Source organism: Myxine glutinosa, chromosome 1 (genome assembly GCF_964187855.1).
Source record: "Myxine glutinosa chromosome 1, kmMyxGlut1.1, whole genome shotgun sequence".
Taxonomy (NCBI): Eukaryota; Metazoa; Chordata; class Myxini; order Myxiniformes; family Myxinidae; genus Myxine; species Myxine glutinosa.
The window spans coordinates 223,581,678-223,599,163 of record NC_136261.1 but is presented as its reverse complement, the minus strand read 5'-3'; positions in this window follow the sequence as shown (position 1 = coordinate 223,599,163).

Below are 17,486 nucleotides of genomic sequence, written 5' to 3'. Positions count from 1 at the left end.
GTAGGGGATAATGTGTGTGACGTTTCGAGTTGATTGGATAAGGTTCGTGTTTCTATCCAAGATGGCTGCCAAACCACGTGACCTATGACATAATTTTCACACTATATGCAGCAATTGTGTTAAATAATATTTAGAAAGTTTCGCATTGATAGCTTCAGCTGTTTCAGAGAAATAATTATTTATTGTTTTCCTTTGATCCAACATGGCTTTACGACCATCTATTCGTGAACACCATGTTGTCCCCAAGGCTTGGGAAACATGTGTATGAAGGATCCCCTGGATCTGTCCAGCCGTACTGGAGAAGAAGGCTTTTAAAGGTTTTAGGTTAAATCCATTGTGGTTGCCAGACCATGTGACCTGTGATTTATTCATTGGGCACCCTATATTGCGCAAGGCTAGGAGATCATGGGCATGAAGTTTTGCATCGATCTGGTAAGCCGTTCTGGAGAAGATGGTTTTTATATATTTTTTACATTCAATCCAACATGGCTGCCAAACCAGGTGACCTACGATGCCATCACTTTAATTCTGTCGACTAAATCATCTCTAGATGACCATCAAAAATGTTCATACTGATCGGTTCAAGCATTGTACTTGTCGAATTATGATGACATAATGAAGGCACCGATGACATCATCATTAACATATGTTATTCCCCATGGAGAGTACTTGACAATGAGCCATGCTTAAAAAAATTTCATGGAGAAGTTTTTGGAGATATAGATGTTCAATTATCGTCATTTTTTCCAAGATGGTGTTTGTACCATGGGACCTCTGACGTCATAATTATCATTTCAAAATTCCACAGGAAGAAGCGCTCCTATGGTGAAAATTTTGTGTCAATCAGACAAATGGTTGCAGAGAAAAAAGAATTTCATACTGATTGGATCAAACGTTGTACATGTCAAATTATGACGTCATAATGAAGGTACTGATAGCATGATCATTAACAACACTTATTCTTCATGTTGAGTACTTGATAATGAGCCATGTTTCAATTCTTTCCATGGAGTGGTTTCGGAGATATAGAGGTCCAAAATTTCTTGGTTTTTCCAAGATGGCGCCTGTACCACGTGACCTATGACGTCCTAATTATGACGAAAACATTACACAGGAGTCGTTGTTACTATGTTGAAGATTTTGCATCCATCGGTCCAACGGTTGCTGAGAAAATGAATTTTAAAAATGCAGGCACGTACGTACGACATACTGTACGTAAGTTTGGCCTCAATCGATCGCTTAACCCCGCTTTTCGCTTCGCGCGTGCAGGGTAAATATATCTAATTACAAAATATTACATTCCTGATGGCTACCGCCCCCATAAGAAGCAATTCCTAAAGACAGCTGGCTTAAAACATTTCATTACCAATCTATGTCAAGTGGTTGCCATAGGCTTGTGAACGGGTGGATGGATCCCCATGCACTTTTATCAAATGAAATGGAAAACCAAATACTGCATCGGAGTCATCAGAACCTGGATAGGATTTCGCTTCGTGAGTCATCAGGAGGAACCTGGCTAGGATTTGGGTTTCAGCCGCTACTCCACAACCCTAAAACCCATCTAGTTAAAACAAAGTTATGAGAATAACTGTACAACAAAATAAAGAACAACCAAAAAATTGTATATTTAGAATTAGAACTATGAAAGTCAAAGCAGTCAACATATCGCTTCTGGGGGTAGAGGCACTGATGTCTCGAAGCAGACTAGTTCACCTCTCCCAGCCCTTTTTGGTCTGTGAAGAGACAACTTTCTATATATATGTCTTGTTTCAATCCAAGGAGCCGATTGTTCTGTTTTTGTTTTATTTGTATAGCCCCCACCGCGAGTGGCCCTGTCGGCTTTGTGGCGGGCAATATACCATTAAAAAAATAAAAATAACAAGCGTTACGTTACGCCTAGGTCCCCCGTCGGTGAAGTGATGTGAGTTGACAAAGTAAAAGACGCAAGGCGGCCATCTTGGATTTTGACGTGGCGCCCCAATTTTCAATAGCGTTCTCCCTTATGCGTAGATAAACCCACACACCAGATTAGAAGTTCATACTTCGCTTATTTTTCAAGATATTCCGCTCACAAGGTTCAGACATACATGGCGGCGGCCATCTTGGATTTTGACGTGGCGACCCAATTTTCAATAGCGTTCTTCATTATGCCTAGATACACCCAAACACCAGATTATAAGTTGGTACTTCGCTTATTTTTCAAGATATTTCGCTCACAATGTTCAGAAATACATGGCGTCAGACATACATGGCGGCGGCCATCTTGGATTTTGACGTGGCGACCTAATTTTCAATAGGGTTCTTCCATATGCCTAGTTGCACCCACACACCAAATTAGAATTCGGTCCTTCGCTTACGCACGGACGGACGCACGGACGGACGCACACATGGACGGAGGGGAATACCATAGTCCCCCTTTCGCTCCGCGGTGCGACGGGGGACAATAACCAACAAATCAAATCGGAAGTTATGAGAATTTTAACCCTGTAGGGACTCCAAATGAATCCAATTACTCATCACAAAATTACACAAGGAGCGCACTTCTCGAAAGGAAAAACGATTATCTATTACGCAAATGCTATATATAATTTGGCTTGTGAGTGTGTGCGTTTGTAATTGTTTTACATATATGCACTCCTAAACCGCTGAACGGAATGAGTTGAATTTGTTGGTTGGACTTTGGGTGCAGAGAAAGGACGTTTGTGGACACACAATGATCAATGAAGGAACTGGGTAGGCCTCAAAAAACAAGGTACGAAAAATCTCACTATTACTCATAAATTTGTACGAATTTTATAACAAAATCGAACTAGAAGCACACAGTAAACACAACACAGCAAAATAAAAGTAGAAATTTGAAGAAATTGATCAGGAGAAACTTCTCTTTGATGATACCGCAGGAGCCAAAGGACATACAACCAGCACAAGGAACCGGAAGCGGAAGTCAAAGATCCTTTCGAACCCTTTATAACTACCCTTTGGAATTACCTTTATAACCCTTAAGAATTGCCCTTTATAACGCTTTCAAATTGTGTTTTATAACCCTTTAGAATTGGCCTTCAGAACCCTTTATTATTAAGCATTGTGGGTTAAATGGTTCCTCTTTTTCATTTTTTGACGGACGGACGGACGGACATAGCTAAATATTGAAGCGGCTTCACCGCTTAAAATAATTCACTGTGCCATTTTACCATATTCACAGGTTTACCTAATTATGTAGCGTGGTGCATGTTTTTGTTTCTCTTCAACATTTAAATAAGACGAAAGTCTAACAAGTGAAAAACAAAATCAAATTTGAGGATTTTTATTGCAATTCTTGTCAGTTGTTAATTCTGGTGTTCTGAAATTTCTCAAATAAATAAAGAGATTCTAAAGTGACTCCAATATGATAAAACTATTTTAGAGCAATATGTCCGTTTCACACAGCCCTTGTCGAGTTGAGACCGTGGGAGAGACTTAAGCTGGTTGTAATTGATGTCGAGCCTATCCAGTTCCACCAGATGATCGAACACACCTGCAGGGAGTGTCTGCAGTTTGTTTATCTATAATCACACAGGTGATAAACAAACATATAATAACAATTGTTAAAGGTTATCTACGATACTGATATGAGGTGTTCAAAAAGCTTAAGGAATTGCTAATTCGTTCTTAATCAAAAGCTTGAGGTATTTTTGGAGCTTTATAAACTTTCATAATACATATGTATGTTTGTTACATGCCATTAGTTTCATTAAACTGACACTATATTGTTTCAGAGTATATCGTTCAGAATTGTGCTATTTCATACAATCTACCATATAAACACAATGTCAGTTTGTGTGGTTGTACAGATGTCTGTCCCCCTTCATAAGTGTCGGTTTTAAAGAGCAATCTTTTAACACGAATGTGTGTTCACTGCGGTCTATTTTTCAGGATAAAAAAAACTCGAAAAACATTTTCCATAAAAGCGTAGTTATGTCTTTTCTAATTATGGCTTGCAAACCGTTTGTTTTGTAGACGGAGGCTTGCTCATGTCTCCTATAGAATGATCGTTTTAAGGCCATTTTTCCCCGCTAGAGTGGGGGTTGGCCTTGCAGGCCCCATGACCTCATGGGGCCCTATTTGAGGCAATGTTTTTATGACCGGATGCCCTTCCTGACGCCAACCCTTAGTCGCCTCTTACGATGCGCAGGGATACCGTGTACCTATTCTAAACCGGGGTACACACCGTGATCATTCATCCCAGCAAGCTGGTACTCAATTTGCCGACCTCGGAAGGATGAACAGGCTGAGTCAACCACCCTGGTTTTGATATAATTCAGCGATCGACCGGGATTCGAACTCAGGAATCCTAGGGATCCCAAGCTAGCGCCCTAACCGCTAAGCCAACATCAGGCTATGGTGTTGTCAAGGCTGATGACAGGCTGATGACTTCCTATGTCAAGGAAGAATTGATTCAATTTTGGTGAAGATCCTGATCCGGATCCAATAATTTCTTCAGTGATTTGGTGAGTCATCACCTTGGTCTGGTGGTATGCTTCATGCTTGTATAGCAATGTTATGAATACAAATAAATAATTTGAGCCAAAATCTCTGTATGAAGATAAGAATGAAATATGGAGATGAAATAATGGATGTCGATTCTGAGTGTGTGTGTTAATATATAATTATGAAAAGACTTAAACGAAGATCTAACTCAGCTAATGTACTGAGAGAGACTGTAGCTGGTTGTTGTCTAGGCGAAGCGTTTCCAATGCTACAAGCTGGTCAAACACACCTGCAGGGAGAGTCTGCAGTTGGTTGTAATCCAAGACATGAGCAACTTTAACAAGTTAATGACAACAACAATAATGATAACTTTAGCATGCGCATGATTAAGATAGCATCAAGAGAGACTCGTCATATCAAATATTTAAATGAGTCCATCAATTATGCTGTAGGGTGCTTTAAAGTACACTAAGTATTTTGTTCAGTTCTGCCCCTTTGGTTTGGTGGGAGAGACTCCAGCTGGTTTGTACCCAAACGTAGTTCATCCAAATTCACCAGGTGATCAAAAACACCTTCGGGGAGAGTCTGCAGGTCGGAGAAACGATTATTTAATAAGTTATTCATTTCCCTGCATTTGTTGCAATAATGTTATTTTCTCAAACTTATAAGTTATAACCCATTATTCCCTGCTGTCCCTTTTTGGTGAAATTATGAAAAAGTAATTTGTTATGATGAAATAAATGTGAAAATATGAATTTTTTATTTTTAAGCATAAAAGGATTAATCATCATGGTGCCATAACCTGCGACGTAAAATTGAATGTTGTCATAAATAACATTTTAAAGCACCTACACACGATTTGCAAATAAATGCCAATTTATCTTCCCAGCATGTTTTTGAAATTTTCTTACATTTTCCAACATGAATTTTATATACATCTGGATTTACTGATTGAAATTTCATATCTGTATAGTGCATATGTCTCCTGCATTTAAATTTTGTTACAGATTTATAAAATGTAAATACAGGAGGGGCTATAATAGATGTAAATGTGTTTGATGAAGTTTCTTGAATTCCTACCACTAGGTTGTACAATGTACCTGCATGTGGAATAGAGTAAGATTTAAAAAACAACTATTGACACTAATTCCATCATAATAAAGATGACTTTTGTGAGAAGGTCTTTTAAAAAATATTCATCTTAAAAAAAATATTCAACTGAGTAATACAAGAAGTAAAACGTTGATCTTTTTTATTTTAAATTGATTAAAATCTGATAAAACATTGTGGAGAAATTAAGTAAAACTCTTTTATAGTCGGATATATAAAAAATATGACCAAGAGGAAATGATAGGATGGACATTATATGGTGAAACAATATTGTTACATGTTTGTCGGCCGTGTCAGTAGGGGCTGCTCAGACCCACTTCCTGACCTTTGATCCCAAAAACCGACAGGCGGCAGATTGGCACGAGTCGCTAAGCAACCACAGGTGCCTTCTGAAATTACTAAATCTGGAAGGATCCTCACGTCCAAATCCGCATTACCTCCCGGTGAATTAGTCACCCCGGATAAGGCCTGTGCTCTCGACGCTTCAACTATTTATTGTTTAGGATGGCTGAGCTATTTACCATCAGCGGAAACATTGGTTAACGTCTAATGTAGCGAAACAGTGGGAGGAATCCCCCGTCTACTAATGACATACTATGTCTAACCAAAGGAGGAAAGAGACACTCAGGCAGGTTGAAAGGCATATTTGTGGCCCCTTCCTCACCCACACGTGAGCCGGCAGGCTCATGTAGGTCCCAAAGTGAAGGGGGGGGGGGGGGGAGAGAAAAAGAGGAAGGGGAGAATGTGATGCAGCATGTGGGGAGAGATGTGGGTGTATGCTGGTGTATACATGAGAGGAAATCATGAAGTGCCAATCAGTAACCCCACCCTAACGGGTCAAGGGGACAATCATTGAATGCTCAGTGTGTTCCAAGTGAATAATCGTATGAAGCGATAGCAAAGAAAAGTTCATGTAAGACTGTGTATGAAAGCCGGTGCATCGAAGGAAAGAGCTCCGTGGCACGTTCACTTCGCTTGGCGGCACCAACTCGCTCGCTCTGCAGGGAGGTTCGTATCCACTGCTCACTCAGGGGCTCCTGGTGTTTCCTGGACGTACAGGACAGCTCACTCGTCCTTTGATGTCTGGGTTTTATATCCCCTGAGCAAGGCATGGTCTCTGGACCAACCGATACCTCAGCGCTCTTTGACCCTCAGCATGAAACTTCCTTAATGGAGTGCGCCTGTTGTCATATGGCTCTCAGTGGCTACGGTCCCTCCATCAGAATGGATGTCCAGATCTCACCCACACGCGGCATCCGTTAAGCCAATCTGGACTCAGCCATGTAGTTGTACCCCAGTCTGCACTGCTTTATGATTGTATTTCATTATCTATAGTGTGAATAGGTGGATGGATGTTATGTTTTCACCCCTGTCTGTTTGTCTGTCTTTGAACAAGTTATCATAAAAATTGTGGACAGATTTGGACGAAATTTGGTGGAGCGGTAGCGTATGTGAGGACGAAATGATTCGATTTTAGTGAAGATCTGGAACTGAATCTGTATCTGAGAATTTTAGTGATCCTTTAACATTGAGAGATAGGGCAAAAAATGATATATTGCATTATATCTCAAAAAGTTGTGGACAAATTCGGACGAAACCTGGTGGAGAGGTTGGGTGTGTGACAAGGAAAAATTGATTCAATTTTGGTGAAAGTTTGAATCTGGATCCGGATCAGAGAATGCTTTTAGTGATTCTTCACCATTGAGTGATTGGGCTAAAACCGATATATAGCATGATATCTCAAAAAGTTGTGGACGGATTCGGATGAAACTTGGTGGACAGTTTGGGAGTGTGCCGAGGACGAAACAATTTGATTTTGGTAAAAATGTGAATACGGATCTGGATACAAGAGTTTTTTTTAAAATTTGTAAGTGATTCTTCAACATTGAGTGAAAGGACCAAAAACGGTATTGTGTTTAGCATGATATTTCAAAAAGTTGTGGACGAGTTAGGACAAAACGAGGTGGATGAGTTTGTTCGGCGACAAGAACAAGGACATGAGATTTTGGTTCAGGTCCGAATCCAGATCCGGCCTATCAGTGGGATACAAAACGTAAACTGGTGGAGGTATTCTCTCCACCGAGTGCCGTTGTAGTCTGCAATTATTTTATCTTTCCCTTCATTATCTTAAACATCTCTATCAGATCCCCTCATTTGTAATGTAATATAATGAGTGTCTTGCAAGCGTGTTATGTGTGTATATGGATGCGCTGAAAAGAGGTGCTGAGGGATAGAAATAGAGGGATTGAGAAGGATTTGAATAAAATAAGAAGTGTGGGGATTTATAGAAAGGGAAGAATTACAAAGGGCATTTGAACCAGCCACCGGTGAAAGGGGTTGTTGGGTAACCTAATGAGACAAAATTACCATATATATATAAGAGCCTGGCGTTGGCTTAGCGGTTAGGGTGCCGGCTTGGGATCCTAGGATCCTGGGTTCGAATCCCGGTCGATCGCTGAATTAACGCCAGGGGGGTTGACTCACCACTCAGCCTGTCATCCTTCCGAGGTCGGCAAATTGAATACCAGCTTGCTGGGATGAATGATCACGGTGTGTACCCCGATTCAGAATAGGCACACTGCATCCCTGCGCATCGTAAATGCGTGACCAAGGGTTGGCGTCAGGAAGGGCATCCGGCCATAAAAACATTGCCTCAAACAGGGAACCATGACGCGGCTAACCCCCGCTCTAGCAGGGAAAAATGGCCTTAAAACGATCATTCATTCATTCATATATATTTATATATATATATATAGAATTATAAATATCTCATCTCTGAAATCACCGATTCAAAGTTATAAATGAATCTATCCGATTCGATGGAGAGAGAAGCCATTTTAACAAACCTTACTAATGATGGTAGTAGACCTGACCTAACAACTACCATGTTCTGACTTTCCAAAACATATTTTGGTTTAAAATGAGGTCGTGGTGGTCAGTTTGTTTGCACAACGCAAGTGCTTATCGCATACAGCTTGGAGATTTCTACTAACCACAGGCACTTTACCACCCACAAAATATCAATTGATCTTCAAACTCAAATTCTGATCGTTTTTTTACTTTATGTTGCTTACTAAGTCGTTGCTTGAGTCCACAGACATTTCCTCATATTTGTTAATTTTTCCAATTTCATCCAAATTTATATGCAAATGTGAATTTAATAATGTATCACCACAAAATTTCGGAAAGTATATTTTCAGAACATTTGTTTGTAAATGAGGCACCACATCTCTGTATATATAAATTACATCTCTGATAAAATTACAAGCTGGTCAAACCCTCGGTTGACTCGGAAAATGTGTTTCAATCCTGACAAATCTCACACTCTCACGATGTCTCTCCGAAAAGATCGTCTGGAAAACCCTCCCATCTACTTTCTCAACAACCCTCTCGAAGAAGTTCTATCACTCAGGCCTTTGGGTCTCACTATCTGCCATGATCTTTCCTGGGAAAACCACATTTCCAAGCTGGCCTCCAAAGCCAGTTGCCAACTGGGCAGTGGGCATCCTCCATCGTGCGAAGTCCTTTCTTGGCACAACTGAGCTTCTCACCATAAACAAAGCTTTCATCTGCAGCTCAATGGAACACTGCTCTCCTCTCTGGCCTGGTTTTCCTGCTTCACACATAAGCTCAGCTTCATGCTGTAGAAACCAAGGTTTTTAGAATAATTGCAATTTCCCGTGATGAAGCTGATTCTGAGGGCCTTTCACTCCCTCAACGCAGGCAGGTTGGTGGTCTTTGTATTTTCTACCGACTCCTCTCCAGTCTTGCATCCCTTGATCTGTCCACCAAATATTCCTTATTGGGGCTCATCAGGGCAACATATCGCTGTTTCATCCAATTGCTGACTTTCGAAGCCCTCTTTTGTTTTTATAATACCTATTGATGCCCCACTGACTGTGACTGCTGACAAGGACACCGTTGTGATGAGGTCATAACGGTGTTGGTCGAAGTTTGGAGCATTTGAGTATGTGTATACATATATATATATATATATATATATATATATATATATATATATATATATATATATATATATATATATATATATATACATATATATATATATACATATATATATACATATATATATATATACATATATATATATACATATATATATATATATATATATATATATATATATATATATACAGTCACGTGAAAAAGGAAGTACACCCCATGTAAAGTTTTGCCTTTTTCAACATATTTCAACATACAGCTATTTGATCTTCATTTCAACAATATTGATAAAGGTGATATAATATAACAAATATCATGAAACATTTACATTTTGTAGTCCATTGTATAATTTAAATAAACATAAATGCAAATTTCGCATGTGGAAAAAGTAAGTACACCCCTACATTTATCACGACTTCAAATACCTAAAATTAGAATCAGGTTCACCAGCTCAGATGCAAATGATTAGAACATCGTTAGATTGGATCTTGGAGGACGCTGTCTCATTTAAACCTCAGACATTTAGTTTGGTTTGCTCTTTGTTGTTGAAGTGTGCGGCATCACCAAGCCTAGATCAAAAGAGTTCTCTGAGGCCTTCAGAAAGAAGGTTATAGATGCCTATGAGTCTGGGAAGGGATTTAAAAAGATCTCCAAACAATTAGAAATCAATCATTCGACTGTCCGGAAGATCATCTACAAGTGGAGAAGATTCCAAACAACTGCCAACTTGTTCAGGCCAGGCCGCCCCAGCAAATTCAGCCCGAAAGCAGACCGCAAGATGCTGAAAGAAGTCTCCAAGAACCCCAGAATGTCATAACGGGACCTACAGGTAACTCTTGCCACTGTTGATGTCAAAGTGCACGAGTCTACCATTAGAAAGAGGCTGCACAAATTTGATCTACATGGGAGGTGTGCCAGGAGGAAACCTTTGCTGTCCAGAAAGAACATCAGGGCAAGACTAAAGTTTGCCAATGAACACCGAGGCAAAGACCAGCACTTATGGAACAATGTGCTCTGGACAGATGAGTCAAAGGTAGAGCTATTTGGCCACAGTACCAGAAGACATGTTTGGCGAAAACCAAAGACAGCATTTGACCACAAGAACCTGATACCAACTGTAAAGCATGGTGGTGGAAATATTATGGTTTGGGGCAGCTTTGCTGCATCAGGGCCTGGGCAGCTCACCATCATAGAATCCACGATGAATTCTTCATTGTACCAGAGGGTGCTTGAGGATAATGTGAGGCCATCTGTCGGAGAGTTGAAGCTCAACCGAAGGTGGACCTTGCAACATGGCAATGACCCTAAACATACCAGTAAATCCACCAAGGGATGGCTGAAAAGAAAGAAATGGAGGGTTCTGGAATGGCCAAATCAAAGCCTGGATCTAAATCCCATCGAGATGTTGTGGGGGGATTTGAAACGAGCTGTGCATGCAAGAAACCCCTCAAACATCGCACAGCTGAAAGAATTCTGCATGGAGGAGTGGGCAAAAATTTCTCCCAGTCGATGTCAGAGACTGATAGACAGTTATAAGAAATGCCTACTTGAGGTTGTTTCTGCCAAAGGGGGCAATACCACCTATTAGAGCCAAGGGTGTACTTACTTTTTCCACATGCGAAATTTGCATTTATGTTTATTTAAATTATACAATGGACTACAAAATGTAAATGTTTCATGATATTTGTTATATTATATCACCTTTATCTATCAATATTGTTGAAATGAAGATCAAATAGCTGTATGTTGAAATATGTTGAAAAAGTCAAAACTTTACATGGGGTGTGCTTACTTTTTCACATGACTGTATATATATATATATATTATTTATATATATATATATATATATATATATATATATATATATATATATATATATATATTGTTTCGGAACCCGGGTCTGTCGACGTACTAGGGGGGGGCGGGGGGCGGGGGGAGTGAAGTCCTCGTTTCCCCACAGACAACGGTTCCACGAGGTCGTCGAGCACGACGATGTTCGTGCCCAATGAGTTGCGAAGCATCTTAAATTGCTAATCTCCCTATCACGGATCGAAGGGTTATCGGTCACGACCCGAATACCTTGCGAGACCACATGGCCGGGAAGGCCGGGAATTGAACCCCTCACGTTGCCACACCTTATTCCAATCAAGCGCGCCGAGTGGTTCATGCGGTGTGAGTTGCGGTTTTACCCTGAGTGATCTACGGGCCTAATTGAGTAATCGGATTTGGTTTTACACGATGCTGGGTCAATGGGTTAAAGGACGCACATGCGCAGGTTGAAAGGAAACAAAATGTACATGTTTTATTTTCAAAAGCACAGATAAAGGACCAGAAGTAGAAAACAATTCTTACCTTTCTAAATCCCATCATAGGCGCCTTACACACTCACACAGGGAACGAGTCACACCGGTTAAACTCGTACCGGGAGACGTGCGGACGCTTACTCGGGTCAAGCAGTTCACGCGCGTGGCACACGGTTCGATCCGGCAGATCGCACGGAGGATGATCCTCCGCTTAAAGGTCAGGTCAGCACAGATGACGAACCAGCTCGAGGACGAAGGAACAGCGCAGCACGGACGAACCAGCAGGTAGAACAGCCAGCTTGAAGGACGAACGAGGAGAGAGAGCTCGAATGACGATGGGCATGGACCTATATTGGGTGGAATGTCCTTCTAGAAAGTTCCACGGCCTCCCATTGGCCGAGGTTGGTCACGTGCGGTCATTCAGCCCTGACTCCCTCTGGAATGTTCCACGACCTCTCATTGGAAGGTTTTATGCCCTGCCTACCACTGTCGTGGTTGATCACGTGGACTGTTCTTTTAGCCACGCCTCCCTGCACATGAAAATGTCTCCGTTCAACCACACGGAGGTTTGAAATCCTGCCTAACTCAATGCATATCTGCTTTAATTACTACACAATGGGAAGTGAGCTAATCTTTACATTTAATAAGAAATAACTGAATACTTCAGGCTACATGTTGTGTAATTAACTAGAGGTGGTGTTCTTTATTGCAAGACCATAACAATATGTGTATATATATGTATATATATACATATATATACATATATATATATATATATATATATATATATATATATATATAATTATATATATATATATATAATTATATATATATATATATATAACTGAGAGATAGTAGAAACTCCACAGTACGAGCAGGGCGTCTCATTTGGATTGAATATATAATCGGGAGATTAAATCAGACGCGGACGTAGCTTCAGGACTTCGATCTTTAATTTTTGACAAGCTTTCGACCAACAAAGGTCTTCTTCTGAGTCGGCCCCAAGTTCAACGGTAGTCCGTTGAACTTGGGGCCGACTCAGAAGAAGATCTTTGTTGGTCGAAATCTTGTCAAAAATTAAAGATCGAAGTCCTGAAGCTACGTCCGCGTCTGATTTAATCTCTCGATTATATATATATATATATAAATATATATATATATATATATATATATATATGTATATATATATATATATATATATATATATATATATATATATATATATATATATATATAGTTGCGGATTCGGGGGTCGGCGCTCCCCTTATCAAGGGAGGGTTATTCCCCTTGTCTTTTAAGCTGGCCGTCCTGAGTCCTTGGGAAGTTACAACGCTCCTCCCGGTCGGTCTTGGGTAGGGTCATTGGTCAATTTGGGTCCCAAATACCTAATTACCAACCCCGACCGCGAGCAGGGAAATAACTCCCGCTCGAACCACGGATAAGATGGAATATTGCCGTGCGGTTAGCAATCCGCGATCCGAGCCATTAACAAATACTAAACCTGATTATAAGCGGTTCCGAAATCGTGCCACAGTTACTCAATCGAAAGAAAGGACGGAGGCGATCGGATTAGGCAAAAAACAAAAAAGAACAAGGTACATTTATTAACAAACCAAAAGAGGAAACGAAAGGAATATACAAGAAGAAGAAGAAGAAGAAGCAAAAGGACACAGGGCAGGCTTACCTATACAGTCTTAACTTATCACGACCCCAAGACAAACAGACAGACTCACACGGAATTGTAGTGGTAGGGGAGGAAGGTCCAGGCAGATGGTCAGGCGATGGGATCTGGCTCCGGTCCACTCCAGTCCAGGCTCCAGTTCCACGGGCTAAACCCGGCAGGCAGCTTCGTGCATATCGTCGGACGTGAGTGGACCTTACGTACCTCGGGGTTACATATATTGGGGGGACTGGGATGCGGTGTACGTAATACGTAGCTCGTGCCAGCTCTCTCTCTCTCTCTCCTGATCAATGGCTCGTATCACAGGCAGTTCATGCAATCAGCGTCTCTGCGCAGTCCGTGCAAAACGAGCCCGCCAAAAGAAGTCCGTGAAAGAGCTTTTCGCGCGCGCTTATATATCGCGCTTTGAGATCAATCCGCGCTCTTTGAAACCACACCCACCAGCGAGCTCACCTCAGCCCTTGTTGGTTGGTGAGGGCTCACCGGCTCCGCCCTTGATGGCGATTTGACAGGTCCACGCCTCATTCCCGGTGTTCCGCCCCCTTCGTCCTCGAGCTTGACCGCGTGGTTAATGGCGACGCCTGTGCGCACACTAACCAAGGCGCGGAACAGAATTGGGAGAGAGAGGTTGGCAAAATGGCCATAATGGATTGGGACCTATCTTATTTGATTAATGCAACGCAGATTCAACTATTGGGAACACAGCCTTATCTGAAACACATACGAAGGAAATAACTGAAAGTTCCTATGGTGTCCTATGTGTTGCATATGAACTACCTATGGGTGCGACCTTTAACCTTTTAAATGATGGAATATTATTTACAAGTATTTACAAAGTGAGGGGTTCTCAAAACCGCAACACTGCACCCTCCTTTCATCCAGGTCCGGCCCAGGCCGAAACAACTTTAACTTAGTGTGACACTTAGGTGTGGTTACCCTCTACTTTTAACCTCACCCTGAGTGCGACAGTTTTAACACTAAATATGTCCCGCCTGCTGCGTTGCATCCTATCTAACTGACTCAAGCCCACAGACTAACCGAATTGTGGAATTATTTCGAAACTACACATTTAGCCTGTGGGGAGCATTATTTACAAAAACACTAATTATTTACAAACTGTCACCCAGGACCTCTCTTTGTGGTAAAAGCAGAACTTTTTGAAAAGAGGAAAAATACCACACTGCACTGCACTGATACACCATACCATATGCACCAATAATAAAAATGCACCAAAAGCACCAAAAAGCAGCATCATCAAAATGCATGCAAAACAACATTTTAAAATAATCAATGATGTCTGATGTCTTCTTGCTTGTCTGCTGGGCCGATGCTTCCGGCTGTCTTGATCTTCATCTTGCTGTCTATTTAATAATAAGAAAGGGCACAACCCGCGTCCGCTTTTTTATTATTTAGGGCCAGCAGGGCCAACTCCGGTGGTCCACCTGCATGGCATGGAGGCCACTCTGAAAACACAATGGTCCACAACCAGACACTGCTGGCAACAGTGGCCGGTCCCAGCAGACGTGCCAGGCCACAGTACGTGTGGTCCATAAGGTGGTGCTATGCCACAGAACATGTGGTCCATATGGTGCATCAGTGCAGGCTGGAGGCAGCAAGGGTGCGGGCGCACAACTGTGGTCACCTGCACACTCCCCCCCTCCACCCCCCCCCCCCCCCACCGGGCACAAAAGAACAACGGTCTGTGAGTGGGGAAGGAAGGACAAGCAGATCAGCAGGCAGGGGAACAAGGGTACACATCAATACAAAACAATGCAACATGAAGGGCGCGGGAGAGCGAGCCGAGAAAGCTCGTCCCTAACCGTTCGTCACCCCCCATGTCACCTACTCTACCCTTGCCCTTACCCATATTTGCACCATTTACAAATCCATCTCTATGTCTTGTCTTTCCCATATCTCCCCTCTAAACCAAATCCATCATCAATCCCTCCTAAGGAGGAAGAGATGGAATACAAACACAATGTCACCCCCACGTCATGATGCGTCTTTCATTCTAACCAAATAGTTGCAAAATATGGTGTGGAGTTTTATCACCTTGATGAGTGGATGCGGATGGGGCGAAGAGACTTTCATCCGATCTATCCTTCGACTTGACATTAACACTTTACCTCTACCCGGGGTCTTGCCCTGCAAAACCATTGGCCATTTTACACGATGCGGTTCTAAAAACCAATTCCCATTGCACATACTGTGGCGCTCTCCAATTTGGGGTCTCACTCCCCCGATTTTTCAACCTGTGCCCTCGCACAATTTCAGGGCTGGGTTGTGTGGCTCTCCCAGCAGGTCCACTCACCTGCACACCTCCGCCACTGCAGTTGCCACCCGAGCTTACCTGCTCCTCACCCTAACCTACCTGGGGAAGGCCCTCCCTGGCGCTTACCCCCTCGGTGCCCTCTCTGGCACTGGGCTACCCGGGTCCTTCCTCTGGATCCTCGGGCCCCATTGAACTCTAACTGGCTCCCAGAGCCTACCTGCGGCCTCACCTGGCCGACAGACTACCAGTGGCGGAGTGCTCAACCAATCATTCTCACTAACAGGCCACACGCCCAGCCATTTCACTTTACTCATGCACCAATCCAAGCAGTACTCTGCTACTTTCGCACCACAGATATCAATATCCAACCACAATTTACCTACTCCCTCTACCTACTCTTAAACTACCCTCCCCGGGTACTCGTGAAGGGGTCCATCCTTCCCCCATCCACTCCTTCGCACCATACACTCCACTCCACGTATTCCACACTCCTCACTCCACACCATTCATTCCATACTCCATTTACTCCAGACCATCTATTCCATCCAACCATTCTCCCTTGCCACCATGCAAGCCAATCACTCAATGCACAATCACATACATCCTCGATACTCTGCTCAATACACTTTCTACACACACACACACACAGCATTCACGAGCAATTCCTCTCAATTCCTCATTTCATCCAAAACTTAAAGCTCATTCACACAGCATCATCTGGCTATCTATTGGCCTTCTAAGATTAGTGCTTCCCTGTCACCCCTTATATTATTGCACATCCCTCGTCGTTATCAACCATCTAACCTATGCTACGTCCCCACTACCTGTACAAAAGTCACTACTTGAATCTTGGTCACCTATAGTCATCTTTCTAAATTCTATCAATAACCTAGCCCTCCCTGGATAGCTCTCGCCGCCAAACCCCATAAACTATAGCTCCTCTGCCCAAAGATACGATGTGAGGGATGGTAGATCTACCATCCCTCTACACCGTATACCATTCGCCATTACTATCGCTATCCAGTCCACTATCTTGAGCCTCTCGTGCGGGAATGCATTCTCGTCACAGCTCGGCTTCGAAAAGCCGGCGATAAGTGCGGATGGTCAGTCTCCTGTAGGTTGGGTCCGTCCGGCATTTACGATTCTGGGGAGGAGGATTTGTCAGGCCAAGGCTCCAAGCACCATCCCTATGCAGGGCCTTTCGCTCCCATGCGCGGTTGCCCAGCCTTGCCCGGCCGGAGTGCCACCACCACAAGGGGGCGCCGCTCCGACCCCTTCTCCTTCCCCTCGGACCGGGCTGATCGCTTTGCCCAACAAAGCACGGCACCGACCATACAGGGTGGAGCCCGGCCCGAATCGTGCACGGCGCTCCGTGCAGGAGCGACGTGGCACCGATCCCGCCGGCCCCCGCAGCACACAAAGAACACCGCGCACCGAGAGCTCGCGTCGGCTATACGTCAGCCTGAACGCTGTCCCGGTTAACGCGATGCTCCACTTGCATGCTCACACCACTCGTTCCTTTTCCTACTCACATATCTCGGCACTCCAATGCCTCTCATACAACTCATGCATTCGATCACCGCACGCTCTCGTGCACACCACCCTGGCGCACTCTCCCTCGGTGCGTACTCCGTACCACTCATGGGGGTGCACTCTTGCATCCACCCATTCAGCGCACACCTACCCACAG